Source organism: Marmota monax, unplaced genomic scaffold, assembly GCF_021218885.2.
Source record: "Marmota monax isolate L192 unplaced genomic scaffold, Marmota_monax_Labrador192_F-V1.1 WCK01_AAM20220418_F8-fsc00084, whole genome shotgun sequence".
In the NCBI taxonomy this organism is placed as follows: domain Eukaryota; kingdom Metazoa; phylum Chordata; class Mammalia; order Rodentia; family Sciuridae; genus Marmota; species Marmota monax.
The window spans coordinates 6,188,153-6,204,669 of NW_026694575.1; the positions used below are offsets into that span (position 1 = coordinate 6,188,153).

At 56.4% G+C, this 16,517-nt stretch overlaps 1 long non-coding RNA gene across 1 annotated transcript in view; it reads left to right on the forward strand.

Annotated features, from left to right (window-relative positions):
• Positions 1–13,786: 13,786 nt before the first annotated feature.
• The window catches only part of LOC124077155 (uncharacterized), a 41,237-nt gene continuing 38,506 nt past the window's right edge, over positions 13,787–16,517 (forward strand). The window contains exon 1 of the long non-coding RNA XR_006846554.2: positions 13,787–13,911. This is a non-coding gene — a long non-coding RNA (uncharacterized LOC124077155). The remainder of the gene's footprint in view (positions 13,912–16,517) is intronic.

The window sequence follows — 16,517 nt, forward strand, 5'->3', positions numbered from 1 at the left end:
CATTCTCTAGCCTCTCGATCACTTCTTCCAATGCATTTCTTCTGCTGAAGTGAGTTTCTGTTGCATGCAGCCAAAGACCCTGATTCCTGAATCATCAAAGTTTATATTTGTAAGGCCAATTTTGTTTATTTTCCCAACAAAAACGTCTTCAGTTTTTACCATGTGCTCAGGAACCGGGCCACCAATTAGTGTGTAGATACTGGGTCTTTGGTGCTTAGAAACTAGGTCTTTGGTGACATCATTTCGACTACTAGGTCAAACCTTACCTGAAGCCAGTGCCAGAAAAATTTCCAAGGTCTTGAGCCAATAGATTTTCTTATTGACTAAGCTGGTTTGAATTAAGTTTTCTGGAACTTTCAGTTTAATAAAGACATTGAATCACAAACTGTTTTGAACAAAGAAAATGTGTGCTAGGGTGAGCTTGCTTTTTGTATTCTGCAACTTCTTCTGTACCTTGATGATGAGAATAATTACCCTCACATCATTTAGAGTTTATAAAGCAATCTCACATCCAGTATCTCATTTAAACCTGTCAACAATCCTGGGACTGTGTCATTGTTTCCTTTTTAAATATGAGAGAACTGACTCTCCGGAACAGACTTGCCAAGGTCACATGGCAAGTGAGAAGCAGATCTCATGTTTCAGTCTTATTATCTGATGCAGGACTTACCTGTTTTCTTACATCCATTTATTCAGTCATCCAAGAATGCCAAGAATTATTGAACACTTCAAGCAGGCAGCTCACTAAACCTTCGTAATATATCAGTGAATGAGCCAGGGTCTCTATCCTAAGGGACCTGGGGGGACACAAACAGCAGCAGGGCTAGGTGAAGACATCTGTGATGGGGTGACACCTCTTCACTCTGAGCTTAAACACCTGGGCAGCAAGCCACCCCTGTGGTGGACAGGACTACTTCCAATCTATTTGTCTCACCATTTTGAGATTCGAATTCCAAACTTGGGTGGGGTGGGGGCAAATTAGAAAAGATACCAATGGGTACCAGGGATGAGGACATTCCTCAAGAGGAAACAGGGCTGCTGTTAGGCAAGGGAAGGGCAGAGACCGATGTGTGCTGGGCTTAGGGCACCTCAGCCCCTTGCAGAGTTCCAGGGTCCCAGTGCTGGTGGAGGTGACCAGGGCCCGTGCTCTGCTTAGTGAGCACTTTAGACTTACTTTGAAGCCATCTTCCACAGCGATGATCAAACCTTTCAGGGAGATGGCGGAGGTTGGTGAGGGGATCAGGGCACCTCATCATCTCCCCCCAAATGTGATGCTACTGTCTGTGCCCAAGCCCCGCAGGTGGCAGACAGCACTGATCTATGCCTGCATGCTTTCCCGGGAACCCAGATCAGACCCCAGAAATCTCACCGTAGTCCCCAGGCAGCCACAACCAGTTGGTCTGTTTGGGGGCCTGTGAGGCCTGGGGACAACCCCCTCCTTTCACTGCACCTTTGTGTTAAATAATGGCCCCAATAATGTCAGTGCTGCCTATCATGGGGGTCAGGAGGGGAGGTCTTCAGCTCCTTCCTGGGGCAGCCTGTGGCCTCTCCATAGAGTTTCCCTGCCTCTGGGTCTCAGGGCTTGGAGTGGTGGCCATCGGATGAAATGTTTTCCTCCAGGGTAACCGGCTAGGGTGTGGACTCAAGGGCCCACCAGGGCAAGGATGGCCTCTGCTTAGAGAGTGTCTCCTGCATGTGCTGACTGCGCCTCTTACCTCCAGCGGATGCTCTAGTGGCCATTTTACCCATGAGGACGCTGCACTAGGGGCTGTGCCTGCGGGGCTCATAGTGCGCAGATTCGGGATCGGAGTGCAGGTGCTATCTCCGTGGCTCTTTCCCTAGTCACCTGCCCGGTCACTTCCTCTAATTTGTCAAACTCCAGACCTGCTCCAGTTCACCCAGGATGTCCTGGTCATCGCGCACTGCACCAATGGTCCCAGACTGATCCTCACCTGCTCAGCCACATAGATTTTACTGCTTTCTCCTTTGTCTCCCCCATTGTGACAGACACCTGCTAGGTACCTACTCCTCAGTACTGGCTCAGTTCCCAACTGCCCTTGCAGGTAAGTGCAGGTGTTGTGACTGGCTCTAGCCAGCGGAATACAAGCAAGCAAGGCATGGTTTCTGGTCCAGACTGTAAAATGTTCATGCAGCCCTCTGTGATGTCTCTCTCTTGCTTAGTGACTGACTTCTAGTAGAGGATTGCAGTAAAAGACTCCAAGGAGGCCTGGATCTTGGAACACTTGCACGGAGCAGAAGCCCCACCAATGCATTGCACCATGTGTTGTCTTGTTAAGACCATGAGATGCCGGGGCTATTTGTTAAAGCAGCTTGCATTAAATAACCTGACTAATACATCCAAGATCTTATATTCATCTGTAATAATAGCAATAACATTGCATTACCATCCGTTATTTATCTTCTTGCCCATTAGACTGGACGCTCCTTGAGGGCTGTAACACGATTTCTCTCTTGATGTCCTTTGCCCAGCCCAAGAAGATGTTCTGCATTTGTTCAATGAGTACAGAAAAGCACTGTGTGATACAGCACAGAAGTTAAGTCTGCTGTCTGTGGAGTCCTGGAGTCGGAGTGGCTGGGTCAGAGTCCTCATTCTTTTCTTTGTTGCTTGGTCACCTCGGGCAAGTTACTTAACTTCTCTGGGTTTAGTTCTCTAATCTGTAAAGAGGTGAAAACCGACTTGCTTCATAGAGTCGTCCTGTGTTTAGTCCAGAGCCTGGACAGCAGTAAGCTCTCCATAAACTATACCTCTCACTATATCAGTATCAACTTATTATCATTATGCAGAAGTCCAGAGAGGCTACCCCAGGCGGAGGAGTTCAGTGGAGAGCTGCTCCCACTCTTGCTCTTTCCCCTGGCGTCCTGGGCGGCAGCCAGCCTTCCCAGCCGCAGTGCTGATCTGGCGGTTTTTAATGTCTTCAGGTGCTAATTTGAGACGAAGGGCCCTTGGGATTCCCCTGGGGATAATCACACAGTTGGCTGAAAGACCCTTCAGGGCTTGGGAACCATGCTCCACCCTGGGGGAACCAGGGCGGATCTGGGGACACCCCTGGAATCCCAGGGCCCCTAAGGGGGAGCCCTCGCTGCTGCTGGGGGCCGCGAGGGCGACCAGGATGCGGGAGGGGAGCCCGGCCGCCGGTTCCCAGGCCTCTGTTCATCTCCTCACTTGCTGCCGCCTCCTCCCTGCGAAAAGCACCCTGCAGTCTCCCAGCTGCTCTGATGGTCTCTGAGCTTGAATTGTAAGACCTTGGCCTCTGAGGGCAGGAGCCGGAGGACGTCTGCGACCCTCGAGGAGGAAGCGGGAGGTGGGTTTCCGGGGGTGGGAGAGATGGCCTTTGAGGGTTTCCCTGGTCGGGTGGGAGGGGTCCCAGCTGGGGTCTCACTAGAGACCCTCTGGAAGCTTGGAGAAGAGGGCCCCAGGGAGTGCTGGGTACCCGCGTGGCTGCCGCCTGGGGCAGTGGTGAGGGCCCTGCTGGGGACGGCTGGCCTGCTGGGGTGCGGCTTCCCTTCCCGGGCCTCCCCGCCCATCAGGAGCACGAGGTCCTGCCCTTCCCTCCTGCTCCTCCACCTGGTGCCCTCCACCCGCCTTCGGTGGTGGGCCCAAACCCACCCCTTCTTGGTGGGGTCCTCAGCAACCACCCCTGGCCTCCGTCTCTGGTGGGCTCCCCTGAGAGTCTGTCCTCTACTAACCCGAGAGTGAGTGGGTGAGACCCCGACGGTGGACAGGACGGATGGACCTGCCCTAGGAGGAGAGGGCGGGGCTTCCGGTGGCTCCAGGCCGCTGCAGGGGCAGGGGACTGCCTTGCTGCTATGGCAGGGACCCGCAGCCCAGGGGTCTCTTCCTGTGGCCTCTCTCTGGCTCCCGGCTCCTGCCTCCCCTCCAGCTCTCATCGGGCTGAGCTGGAGAACCCTCCTGGCCCTGCCCTGGGGTTTTCTTGGCCGATCCTCCTCCTCCGAGGCTGTTTCTCTTGGACGAAGCCTCCTCCTGACCCCTCCCCCCTCCCCAAATCCCCATAAAATGTTCAAAGTGTTTTCTTTTACTCCATAAAGCAAACAAAGGCGGGGGCAGCCTCGAGGGCCCCATCGCCTTCCCGGCCCCTCTCAGTCCAGGCCGTGAAGGCCTGCGCTCCAGCCTTGCCACGCAGCCCACCTCCCAGACAGGAGGGCAGCGCGAGGGCCCAGGCCGCTCTGCCCGCAAGTGACTGGCACAGACTTGACCTTGGGCCTCCTGGCGCAGGTCTGGCCGGCCGTCCCTTCTCAGTGGCCCCTTGCCACCTCACTTTGATTCAGGTGGGTGACAGCACAAGGATGCCCTGGGACAGTCCCAGGGAGCCTGATTCTTTCTGCAAGAAGCTACACTACGGCCCTGTGCGTCCTCGCTGACCGGCTCCCAGCAGGTAGGAGGATGGCAGAGAGGGGAGGGGGGACTTTTCCATTACCAAGGAAGCTCAGGGATGGGGGGGAACACGTGGCGATGGAGAGAAGCCTACTGCCGGTGTTCTCCCCACAGCTCTCCAGGTACTAGGTGGGTGCCATGGTTGCCATTGATTGGGAAGGAGGGCAGACACAGGTGTGGACTGGTCTCAGGGCTATAAGGTGCCTAGCGTAGTGTTAGGTGCAGCAAGGATGCTCGTGGGGACTGTGTGGCCGCGAGCCCTTCTGATGGAAGCCAGACAGGGCCTTTCTGTTCTTGCAGGAGCCTGGACTCTTCCTGGCTAGTGTGTTCTTCTAGAAGCCTAGCCCCTTGCTTCAGTCGTCTGTGCAGATAGATGCTTCTAGCATTCAAGTCCAGGCTGGTCCTGCTTCCTGCTGGCCCTGGCCCCACACCCCAGTGGCGGATGGAGCTGGCGCCATGGGGAAGGGGTTCCCTTTAGACAGCACTGCCCTCCGCCCCCTTGCACTCGCTGGCCTTGGCCGGCCCCCTGGGCCCTGCTCGGGAACAGACTCTCCCCCTGCTGCCAAGCACGGAGCGGGAAGGGAAGGGCGGGGGCAGCCCAGCCAGGAGTCCAGCCAGGGAACGGCCAAGAGCCGGTGGGACAACTGGGCTGTGGAGGGGCCTGACCCAGGCACAGGGACCTGGGCTGGTGGGCGGAGGGGTGGCTGGGAGGTCAAGGGAGGAGCAGGGGGCTCCCTGGTCCCCGCTCAGCCTGGTCTAGCAGCCAGGACTCTTGCAGCTGCAGCTGGAGGGGGCACATGGTGGGAAGCAGCCTCAGCCATCTCTCCTTTTAAAGGGCCCAGCCAGACCTCTTAAAGGGGCAGCTCCAGGGCTGGGCTAGGGTGATGGGAGACCTCAGCCTCCCAGGTGGGGCGGGGGTCTGGCCTGAGTGCCTCCTGACCAGGCAGTGAGTGGCCCTCCCCTGGGACACATGCCCTTGTTTCCTGCCTCCTCTCCATCGTGGTGTCTGGGAGCAGGCCCTGCTCCCCGAGTGGCTGTGGAACAGGGTCCCTGTCCAGAGTGTCCAGTCCTGAGCCTGGCCCAGAGGAGTGCCTCCGTGTCAATGAAGAGTAGATGATTTTGTGGGGGAGCCCAGAGCCCATCCGGAGCCCTCTCCTGAGTCAGTTTCCTGTGGATCTTCCAGGCAGGGTGTCTGTTGGGTCTGAAGGAACCCCGCCTGTCACTTCCTCTCAAACCGAGCCCCGGAGCCCCAGGGCACATCTGAGGTCTTTCTCCTGTGTTATAAGTGAAACAGTGTAGTGTGGTGTTTGGGGACCAGACGGGCTGAGTTCAAGTCCCCTCTTCGTCTAGTCCCAGCTTTCTTACCAGCAAATGCAGCTGTCAATAACCTTGTAGCAGAGGACCAGGTCAGTCAGTGACTGAGCAGGGCCCAATCCCAAAGGATACCAAAATGGCAGCTCTTCACCCCCATCACCCACCCTTAAAGCTCTTTGCAGTGGAACATAACACCTTCTGGGCAGGTCAGGAAGCAGGGCAGCTGAGATTTAAACAACACGTTCAGGTCTCACAGCACATAGCCAGCAGAGGCAGAATTTGAACCTGGATCCAGCTAGTGCCAGCGTCTGCCCTCTGCTTGTCTCTGTGCCTCACCTCACTCTGTAGTCCTGGGAGTGCACAGTTCCTGGGTCCTGGTGGTTGGTCAGTGCTGGATGGTGGGCTATGGCTAGCATCTCTAGAGCGTTCTGGAGGCACGTGGTGAACAGAATTGCCTCTCTTGTCCCAGTAGCCTAATTCCATGGCTCTCAAGGTATGAAGCCAGGGGAGGGGTGGGAGCTTCGAGGGAGAGCACCTGCAGAACACTTGCCTGGCATGTGTGAGCCTGGGTTCCATCGCCAGCATTGGGAGGAGGAGGAGGAGGAGGGAGAGGAGGGGGAGGAGGGGAGGAGGGAGAGGAGGGGGAGGAGGGGGAGGATAAATCAAACGGAGGGATGGAGAGTCGTGCTGGGTAGAAATGGCTCTGCAGCCCCTTTCTGTCCCTGAGTCTCAGCTTTCTCCTCTGTAGGTTGGGTGATGAACAAAGGGGAGGCGAATCTCAGCTCAGCTGAAATCAGGACACAGCAGGATCGGCCCCCCAGGCTGAGGAGGAAGCGGCCTTTCTGAGTGGAGAAGAGAACTGATCGTGTCCATGGCCTTGACGGGGGCCTCAGCCCACAGCTGGGCCTGGACTGCTGCTCCTGGCCGCCCCCTCTAATGGGTCTCTGGGGATTTCTCTGCTCTAAGCTGACCCCTTCCTTGCTGTCGGGGCTTCTGTCTCCACTCAAGAGCTCTGCGCGGCTCCTTGCATGCTTCTGTGGGTGTGCGTATGCGTGTGCACGTGCGTGTGTGGACTATGAGACAAGGAGATCCCAAGCACACTCTGCCCACGCACAGAGCCCCTTGGAGTCAGCCTGGGCCGGGGCTGGGCCGTCCTTCCCGGCGCCTCTGTAACCCTCCTGGCTGACGCTGCCTGCATATTCCCGGCGAATGGTGCTCCTGAGACCTCCACGGGCCCAGGCTGCGTCATTCCCACCCTCCCTGAGCCCTGGGACTGGCTGGGCACGGCTCCAGCCCTGGGAACTCCGCCTGATGCTTTTCCCTTCTTCGAAACTTCCCTCTATGATTCAATGAAATGTCCTCTGCTTCTCATTGCCTGGCTGGGCCGGGCTGACTTGGCAGCATGAGGCAGAGCGCACTGGACCTGTCTGGCCTGTGTTCTGCCCTGGATGTGCTGTGTGACCTCAGGAGAGTCCCTTCACTCTCTGGGCCTCAGCTTTCTCATCTGTGAGTGGAATAGGAGGATGGAGGAGAGGTGTGTCTCCCAGTGGAAGATGAGAGAGTGGGACCTTCCTGGGGTCCTCACGCTTGCCTCTCAGCTCATTGGTGGGCTCTGCCCATTCCTTCTTTGCGGAGTTCACTGGAGCCTAAGCCAGAACTTTCTATTCTGCCCTTCTGGCCAAACTGTGTACAGATCATTGGTCCTGGGCTCAGCTCTGGTGACCTAGCATTGGAACTCACCCACAGTCCCAATAAGATCCCCCTCCAAGATCTAAGCTCACTGTCCTCCCTTTGCTACCTCCTCCCCTGAGGCTGAAGGTGGTGGCACCCACCCGGCGGGGCTCCACCACTAGAGGGCGCCCACCCCCCAACATGATTGAAAACACCCCAAGTGCTCACCCCAGCTGGACTCAGTGACAGCATGTGTTGGTCGTTTCTTGTGTGTTGGGTGCTGTTCTAGTCCCTGCACACCCCCAGGCTGTCATAACACCTTGTTCCCACAGCCCTGGAGAGGAGAGATGACTTACCCAAGGTCACCCAGTTGGTCGGTGATAGGGTGGGACCAACTCCTCGTTCATCAGGGTGGATCGCAGGCCTGGAGCCGAGGACCCAGGGATCCCAGACGAGCGGATGGCCAGGGGTGCTAGGACTCACTCGATCGGGGACACCATGGCAAACCCTGTTGGTGGCCCGGGTCAACGTGTGGCAGGTCCTTTCAGTAGTCACAGTGCTGGATCACGTTCCCGGGACGCTCATCGTGTGCCCGGTATGATACCAAGTGCTCGGAATACACAGCCTCATCCGGAGGAGTCCCTTGTGTCCCCAGGGGAGTGGCTCCAGGACCCTGGGGTCCCCAAATCTGCAGGCGCTGGAGTTCTTTACACAGAACAGCCCAGTGTCTGCCGCGGACTCCGCGCAGCTCGGTGGGTGCAGGATCCCTGACCCAGCACCAGGTCCTTATCGTTCCTGAGCGTTGTCGGTGACGGTGCTTGGCTTCACGGATGTGTGATGCAGAGGGCCACCTGCTCCCGAAGGGGTCTGACAAGGACGTGCTCTCGCATGGTTTCCAGATTACGGGGGCAAACTGAGGCTGGTCCGGGTGAACTGTCCTGCCCAGGCCTGCTGGATGGCACCAGGCCTGCTTGCCCAGAGCTCTCGGCGTGTGCCCCGGGCTCCTCTCCTCATTTAGCCGGATCTTAGCCAGGATCCCAAGGTTTAGGGGATGAGGGGGATGGGAGCAGAGGGGGCGGGTGGCCCAGAAACCCGAGGACCCTCAGGCCCTGGTTTGAGAACCCCTGATCCATGCACCGCTTTCCAGGCTGTGGAGAGGTCAGGGCCAGTTAAGGGCCGAGAAGAGCCCAGGCTCCCGGCCCAGCCCAGGGCTGGCTCATACCCCCTGAAGCACTGGCTTCCTGCTAAGGGCCCCTGGGTCCAGGCCTGGTGACCGGGGTGGACACTCTAGTCCTGGGCCTCAGCTGCTGGACACTGACTGTCTTGCCCCTGGTGGGGAGACTTGGCCCTGACTGGAGACTCTGGGACACATGGGTATGGAAGGCAGTGGCAGACAAGCATGGCTCGGGGGACCGAGATTCGGGGCCCCCTAATCTCTCTCAATCCCTCCCCCAAGCATCCCAAACAAGAGGCCCCCATCTCACCCCTGCTCAGTGGGCAGACCCACAGCCCCCCTGGATAACATGCCAGGGCAGGGATGGGACACAAGAGCTAACAATGTGTCCTGAGCACTCAGTGGGGACCAGGCCCAATGCTAAGCACAACCCACACTGAATCCTTACCTCGTCCCTGTGAGGTTTGTGCTCCTGTGCTTTTACCTGCTTCATGCAGGTGAATAAATAGAGTCTCAGAGAGGGTGAGTGATGTGCGTAAGTTTGCACAGCTGTCAGAGCTGACATGTGTATCCTGGTCAGCCTTTGAAGTCCTTCCCAAAAGGTGAGGCACAAAATTAAAAGAAGAGTCCTCTCTTGGGCTGGGGATGTGGCTCAAGCAGTAGCGCGCTCACCTGGCATGCGCGCGGCCCGGGTTCGATCCTCAGCACCACATACAAACAAAGATGTTGTGTCCACCGATAACTGAAAAATAAATATTAAAAAATTCTCTCTCTCTTAAAAAAAAAAAGAGTCCTCCTCATGTTTAAAGATAGTTTTGTGGTGACGAGTGAGGGTAAAGAATTTTTTTCACATATTCGATAGCCATTTGGATTCTTCTCCATGTGGCATTTAGACGTCTCCTCAAGGTCATAGCTTTGGGGCAGTGTTTCTTCTAAACATCTGTCAGAAGCTCAGCACAGCCCCGAAGTGCATGTGTGAGTGAGTGAAGGCCATAGCCTCATGTGGTCCAGGAGGTGGCGGGGGTGGAGAATCCCCCATTTGGTTTCATGGTTCAAGAGTGACCTCCTGAGCCACATCGCTAACCACCAGGGAAATGCCAATCAAAGCCACACGAGATCGGCCCTCACACCCCTTAGGGTGGCTACAGCCAGCGAAACAAACAGAACCCCGGAAACTTCCAGAAAGAGTACTGGTGCTGATGTGCAGAAATTAGAACGTGTGCGTTGGGGGGTATGAAGGACGGTGTAGCTGCTGTGGAAAGGAACATGTTGGGCCCCCAAAGTAAATAGTGGAGTTGCCAAGCAACCCGGCAGTCCTGCTTCTGTGTAGATTCCCCAAGTTTGAAAGCAGGGAGGACACAGGTACCTGCACGCCTAGGTCCACAGCAACACTGTGCACCATAGCCCAGGGCTGGATGCAACCCGGGGGACCCCTGGTGGAGACAGAAACAGAAGATGGTGCAGACACACAATGGAATATTATTCAGCCTTCAACAGGGAGGAATCCTGCTGCCTGCTGCCAGTGGATGGGCCTCGAAGGCATTATGCTAAGTGAAGCAAGTCCTCCGAGGAGGGACACCGTAGGATTCCACTTCCAAAGCCACCATAGATCATCGAGGTTATAGAGACAGAAAGAAGGACAGAGGGCTCCAGGGTGCTGGGGGGAGGGAGCAGGGGGGTTTTTAGTAGCCCTGAGACTCAGTTTTGTAAGATGGAGGGCTCTGGAGGTTGGTGTCCTTACACTACGGAATTCAAACTCAAGGTGGTGGAAGGAGTGAACTGTGTGCGTATTTTACCAAGTTGAAAAAAAAAAATAAGTGGCTCTCTCCTGCTGCTTGGCCAGGCAGACAGAGATGCCACCGCGAGGAGACTGGAGCTGCTCCGTGGTAAGGGCCTGGTGCCAGGACCCAAGCAGGCCCGGCCACCACCGAGGAAATCATATTTTGGGGAAATCATAAGGCTGGACATTTGGTGAGCTTTTCTTAGAGAAGATAAAAAGAACCATAACTCAGGTAAAAAGTCGTCGGTGGTTGAAGTCTGACTCCGAGTCACTGCTAAGGGCACTCCGGAGCATGGCCAGGACCACGGCGCCCGGGCAACAGAAACGGGTCCAGCTGATGCAGCCACCAGGGCTGGGCACCTTCTGCCACACCGTGTGACACGGAGCTCAGCTGGGTCTTGATGTCCACCTGCAACAGGACGTGGATGCTGGGTTTGGGGGATGGCTGAGGAGGCCCACCGTCCTCAGGCAGGTAGAGTGGCCTGCTGAGGCCATAGCAAGTGGCCCCAGGGCTGCCCTACTCCTGTGAGGCAGTCATCTCAGGAGGACCTCCTGAGGGCCATGTCCTGAGGACTTTAGGACTCTGTGGGGTGGGTGCTGTCACCCTGCTGCTATGGCCTGGGTAAGCTTTGTCCCCAAAGGTTCCTGTGCTGGAAACTTGGCCTCCAGCATGTGGTGTTGGGTGGTGGGACCACCAAGGGGAGGGGCAGAGAGGGAGGTGACTGGGGCCTGTCTGTTCCCAGGGTCTCACGGAGTGGGCGGGTCTCGTGGGACTGGACTAGTTCCTGTAAGAATGGGTGTGTAAGTGCCCCTGGGAACTCCCTGGGTCCCCCCTCTGCAGATGCCAATGGCCACTCGGCCACTGGTGCACAGGGCTCCATCGGCCAGGAGGCCTCACCAGAGCCAGGCAGAGACTGGCATCACGGCCTTGAACCTCCGTAGCTGTGAGCCAGTCAACCTCCGTTCAGCCAACGAGCCCAGCCTCAGGTGTCTTGCAACACAAAACAGACTAAGGCCCCTGAGTTTCTGTAGCAAATGATGGTGTGACAACCAGAACCCCTAACGGGGCGCCCGGGGGAGGGGCTTGGGCAGATAGGAAATGTGAATCTTGATCCTTTGCGGAAAAGAGGAAAACCCACAAAACCAAAGTTTAGCCCATGTAATGATTTAACAAGTGTTCACTCAACGGAGGAGTGGGGGGTGGACGGAGGTGAGGATGCAGAGGCCGGGGGCCACCAGGGTCAGGCAGGACACACAGCTGGCCCCTCCACGGCTACCGAATGCCTGGGTGAAAGGTCACAGGACCGTGCTGAGGATGACCCAAGTCTGGAGAGGCGGGAAGCGGATCACAGGATGGCCAGGGTGCCGCACACACACACACACTCACACACCACACACCACACCCACACACCACACACACACACCACACACACCACACCCACACACCACACACACCACACACCACACCCACACACCACACACACACACCACACACACCACACCCACACACCACACACACCACACACCACACACACCACAACACCACACCACACACACCACACACCACACACCACACCCACACACCACACACACCACACACCACACACATCACACATCACACATACCACACACACCACACACACCATACACACACACCACACACCACACACCACACAAGGCTCCAGCTCTCTCTGGTGGGCACACTCATAGAGTCACAAGCAGGGAGAGCCCACACATAGCTGGTGGTGCCCATTATCACAGGGGCACTCATCTGTGAACAGCTGTGCTTACAGTCACACACACACACATGTACACACCACACACACACACACATACACACACATACACACACACACGTGTTTCTTTGGGGATCCCATAGAGACCCTGAGGAAGTGATCTTTGTCTGCAGTCCTCCTTCGGTTGTAGATTTGGTCCCTCAGTCACCATTTCCTCTAGGGGACATGTCCACTCATGTCCACGGGGCACCCCCAGCGTGCCCAGCACTGTGCTGAACCCTGGGTCTGGTCCTCAGGGGCCAGGAGGCTCGGGTCCCAGCTCAGGAGTGGGGAGAACTCAGGCGGAGGGAAGGAGCTGGTGAGGCCCTGCCGCGGCGGCCCTCTGGGTGGGCTGGTCAGGAAAGCCCCGGGTGGCTGGCTCCTGTTCGGCTGTCTTCCAGGAACAGAGGACAGCCATGTTTTACTGATTCTAGCAGGAAGCTCGCTGGGACCACGGCAGAATCCCACGATGACGGGAGTGGCTGGCCTGGGACCCTCTCTCTGGCTTGGGTTTCAGACAGGCTGGGCAGACCACGGCAGGGTCGTGACCCTGGGTGCCAATGGGAGTCCTGAGCCAGCCTCAGGGGATGTGACCAGCATCTCCTGCTCCCTATGAGGGGCTTCCCCAGGCCTCTGGGCTAGAGTATCTCGGGCCCCCCCTGCCCCCTGGGAGCTGAGGATCAGAGAACTTCAGGGCTGGAAAGAAGACAGGCCAGATCCTCAATCCTTTACAGGGTGTTGCTCAACCCTCTCTTGTCACGGCCACCAACTGTCCTTTCCTTCTGTGTCCTGGTCTGTGCTGGCCAAGAAGGGCTTGGCCCCTGTTTGGGGAAGGAGCATGCTGGACCCTTCGCCCTGTGGTCTTTGTGGCGACTCCTGAGGGGGCCTGCCGGACTTAGTTGCCTCAGAGGGAAGGAGGAGAATAATTAATTAACCAGTAATTAACGTAGAAATCAGTGAATACGCCCAAGAGAAACTCCGGCCCTTGCGGATGGCGGGTGTGGCTGGAACAGTGTCTCCTTGAATCTTCTCAAGGGCCGGAGTGTGGGGAGGAGCCTGTGAGGCAGTGCGTGGGCTGCACCCCCATTTACAGAAGGGGCCGTGGGCGCTTGGCTGGGGCAGTGGCCACTGGGACATTGCAGGTTGGGGACGCAGTTCCGCTTGCCACTCTGCCAGGCACTGGCTTTCAGTGCATCCTCTCGCCAACCCTTATGCTGCAGTCTAGGGACAGAGTGGCCCTTAGTGTTCTTATTTTTTGGAATGAAGCCCCTGGGACTCAGGTAAAATGACCTGGCCACAGTCACTGAGTGACAGCATGGGGTCCCACCCTGGCTGTGTGCACCAAGCACCACCTGTTGGTCCAGGGCATGGCCAGGGTGGGCAGCTCTCTCTGCCCCTGGCACAGCCTGGCCTGAGGACAGGGCTTGGCCAGGCCTCCAGGGCTCAGCTAGGAAAACATGCCAGTCTGCCTTGTGCCCGTGGAGCTGGGCCCATCCCAGATACAGGGCAGCAGGTGGTGTGGCCACGGGCCTGGGGAGCAACTGGCCGCGGTCTGCTGGCCACGGTGCCCTGGCCAGTTGGGCTGCTGTTTACAGTCCACAGTTTTAATCATCTGATGTTATGTTTGGCCCTGTTTCCCTCTCAGAGCCTGGGGCTGCGTCCAGCATGGCCTCTTGTTCCTCCCAATGCCTGCCCAGCAAGGAGCAGAGACCCGGAGGCAGAGGGGGACGGGCAAGTCCACCAGACGAGCGTGGGCTTCTCCTGGGTGCCATGGCGTTCTGAGGTGAGTTTTATTTGACCCCCCATAGCAGCGGGGTGGTGTGTTTCTTCTCCCCAGTTGTGGGCAGAGCTGAGACCCAAAGTCCTAGCAGCCTGTCCAAGGCCACATGTGCAGGGACGGGTGAGCTGGGATTTGTCCAGGGTGTCCAGCTCCAGGGCCTGGCCATTGTCCACTGTACTTCTGGCTGGGGGCAGAGGGGCCAAGGCTGCCTCGGGTCAGCCCATCCACCCTGTCTTGGGTCTCGCCTGGGCACCATCAAGCCTCATGGGCTTGGGCAAGAACAGAGTGAAGAGCTGTCCTGGGGGCAGAAGACCCCGGCCTCGGGCTCTCCCTTTCCTCTCCTGTCCCCTTTCCACTTAGCACAGGCTGCCCAGACCCAGCCTGAGGGGCGACACCCCTCTGCCTTGCAGTGAAGGTGGGGCTCCCAGCCCACTCGTCTGCCAGCCTGCCCGTGCCATGGAGCCAGGTCTGCCAGGCCAGGAGAATCTTTTTAGGACACATCCTAAGAGGCAGGGCTCAGCCTGTTGGAGCTCAGCAGGGAAGACAAGCACCAAGCACTCATCACATAAGCCATGGGCTGACCGTGAGCAGCCTTGGGCTGTGGGGGACGTGCAGGGCCGGGAAGTTCTAGAAATGCATACCAAGGCGTCTGGGAGACCTGGGGTGCGGAAGCCTTGGAGCCCCATGGCACGAGGGAGCTCCTGTCTAGGGCAATGACCAGCAGGGCTGGGGTGACCTCAGGGTCAAGGTTAGGTATTTGGAGGGACAGAGGACTTCTTCCTCTGCTCATAGCATCCAGGACCCCCCCGGGGAGTTCTGGTTCCAGTGGCCCAAGCAGGAACCGGTTGTCTCTAGTAATGTTCCTCACCCAGGTACAAACGGCTGGTCTTGCAGGTTAGTGTCACCTGCCTGGCAGCTGGGAGATTGCTGTGCAGATGGCGGGGTAGAACCAAGACTTCGATTTGCCCAGAACCTCCTGGGTTCCCGACGTTGGGTGGGCCTCGATCCATGTGCCTGGAAGGTGACTTTTCTGCTCTGGTTCCAAGGCTTTAGTGGGCGGTAGTGGGGCATTCAGGGACCATCCATTTGGCCCTGGCACTACAATCACAAAGTGCTGCCGATATAGACTTTCTTTTTTCCTTTTTCCTTTGGTACTGGGGATTGAGCTATCAGTGACCTATGTCTCCAAACCTTTTTGTGTTTTATCTTAGGACAGTGTCGCAATAAGTCACTGAGGTTGGCCTTAAGCATGGCATCCTCGTGCCTCAGCCTCTGGAGCCAAGGGGTTTACAGTTGTGCACCACCATGCTGGGTTCAGACTTTCAACATTCTCTTCAAGTGGGATTGCACACACTTACAGGATTGCTGGACTTAGCAATTAAAAATATAGGGCATCAGGTAAATTTCAATGTCAGATAAACAAACAAATAAATAAAAATTATATCCCAGGATATACTGTATATCCCGGGATGTACACTAAAACAGTATGCATTGTTGACCTGAAATCTAAGATAAGTGAGTACCCTATATTTTAGCACCACCCTATTCATTGTTTATCTGAAATCAAAGCTAACTGATCACCTACTATTGCCTCAGAATCATCTTAAGGTAAATAAGAGAAGACAGGTCTCACCATACAGTGTGTCCTATAGTGTTTTATAGATTGACGTTTTAAGAAGTCCTAAGTCTCTTAGGAATATCTTGTATTTTGTGGAGGTTAAAACTCTTTAATTTGTCAGTGCTAAATATTTTAAACAGGCTACAATGTTTTGTAACTTTACTCTGACATTTGAGTTGGCCAAGTATGGGCCTGCGGGCCAAATCCAGTCCAGAATAAAATCTATTTTATAGATAAAAATTCGGTTTGGTTGGAGCTCAATCACACCCATGGTGGAATTGAGTAGTTCACAGCAGGGCTCGAATGGCCCCCAGGACCCCAAAAATTCTCTCTTCCCGAGAGCTCGTCGACTCTTCTGGAATATTTCAGGCTATTGCTCTTATGATCTGTGTTGATCAGAGCCTGCGTATGTGACCAGAATCCTGCATGTGGTGGCCCTTGAGTGTGGAGTTGGCAGAGGAAGGACAGGAGCTTGGGCCATGCCAAGAGGCCCTTCCTTGTAGCCTGTTCCTGACGTGTAGTGGTTGCCCAGCGGGGACGAGCCCTCCCTGCCTTTCTCCTCAAATGCGCTCCACCTTCTCCTCGTGGAAGGAGACAGAGCCCCTGGCTTTCCAGCCCCCAGAGATCTGCTGTGAATTCAGAGCAGGCTTCTGGGCGTCTCAGCCATCTGCTCCTCACCATCCACCTGGCTGTAAATGGCCATTTGCATAATGGTTAAAGCACAGAAGGTGGTGCCTTGGTGGTGGCCAGGTGTTGCGCCCGCCTGTTCCCTGCCAAGTCCCAGCCTCAGTGTTCCTGTTCAGGGGGTTTAACCGCAGCCCTGCTTGGAGAGGGCCCATGTGCAGACTGGGAAGAGAAATGCCAGGACAGAGGGCTGCCCTGGAAACTTCTTTGTCCCCACCTCCTTGCCCAGACTGGGAGAGGCAGCCAAGGGGTCATCTCTTCTGTCTGAGTGCCCTGGACGGGTCCTCAGGTCTCAGAGCCAGTTTCC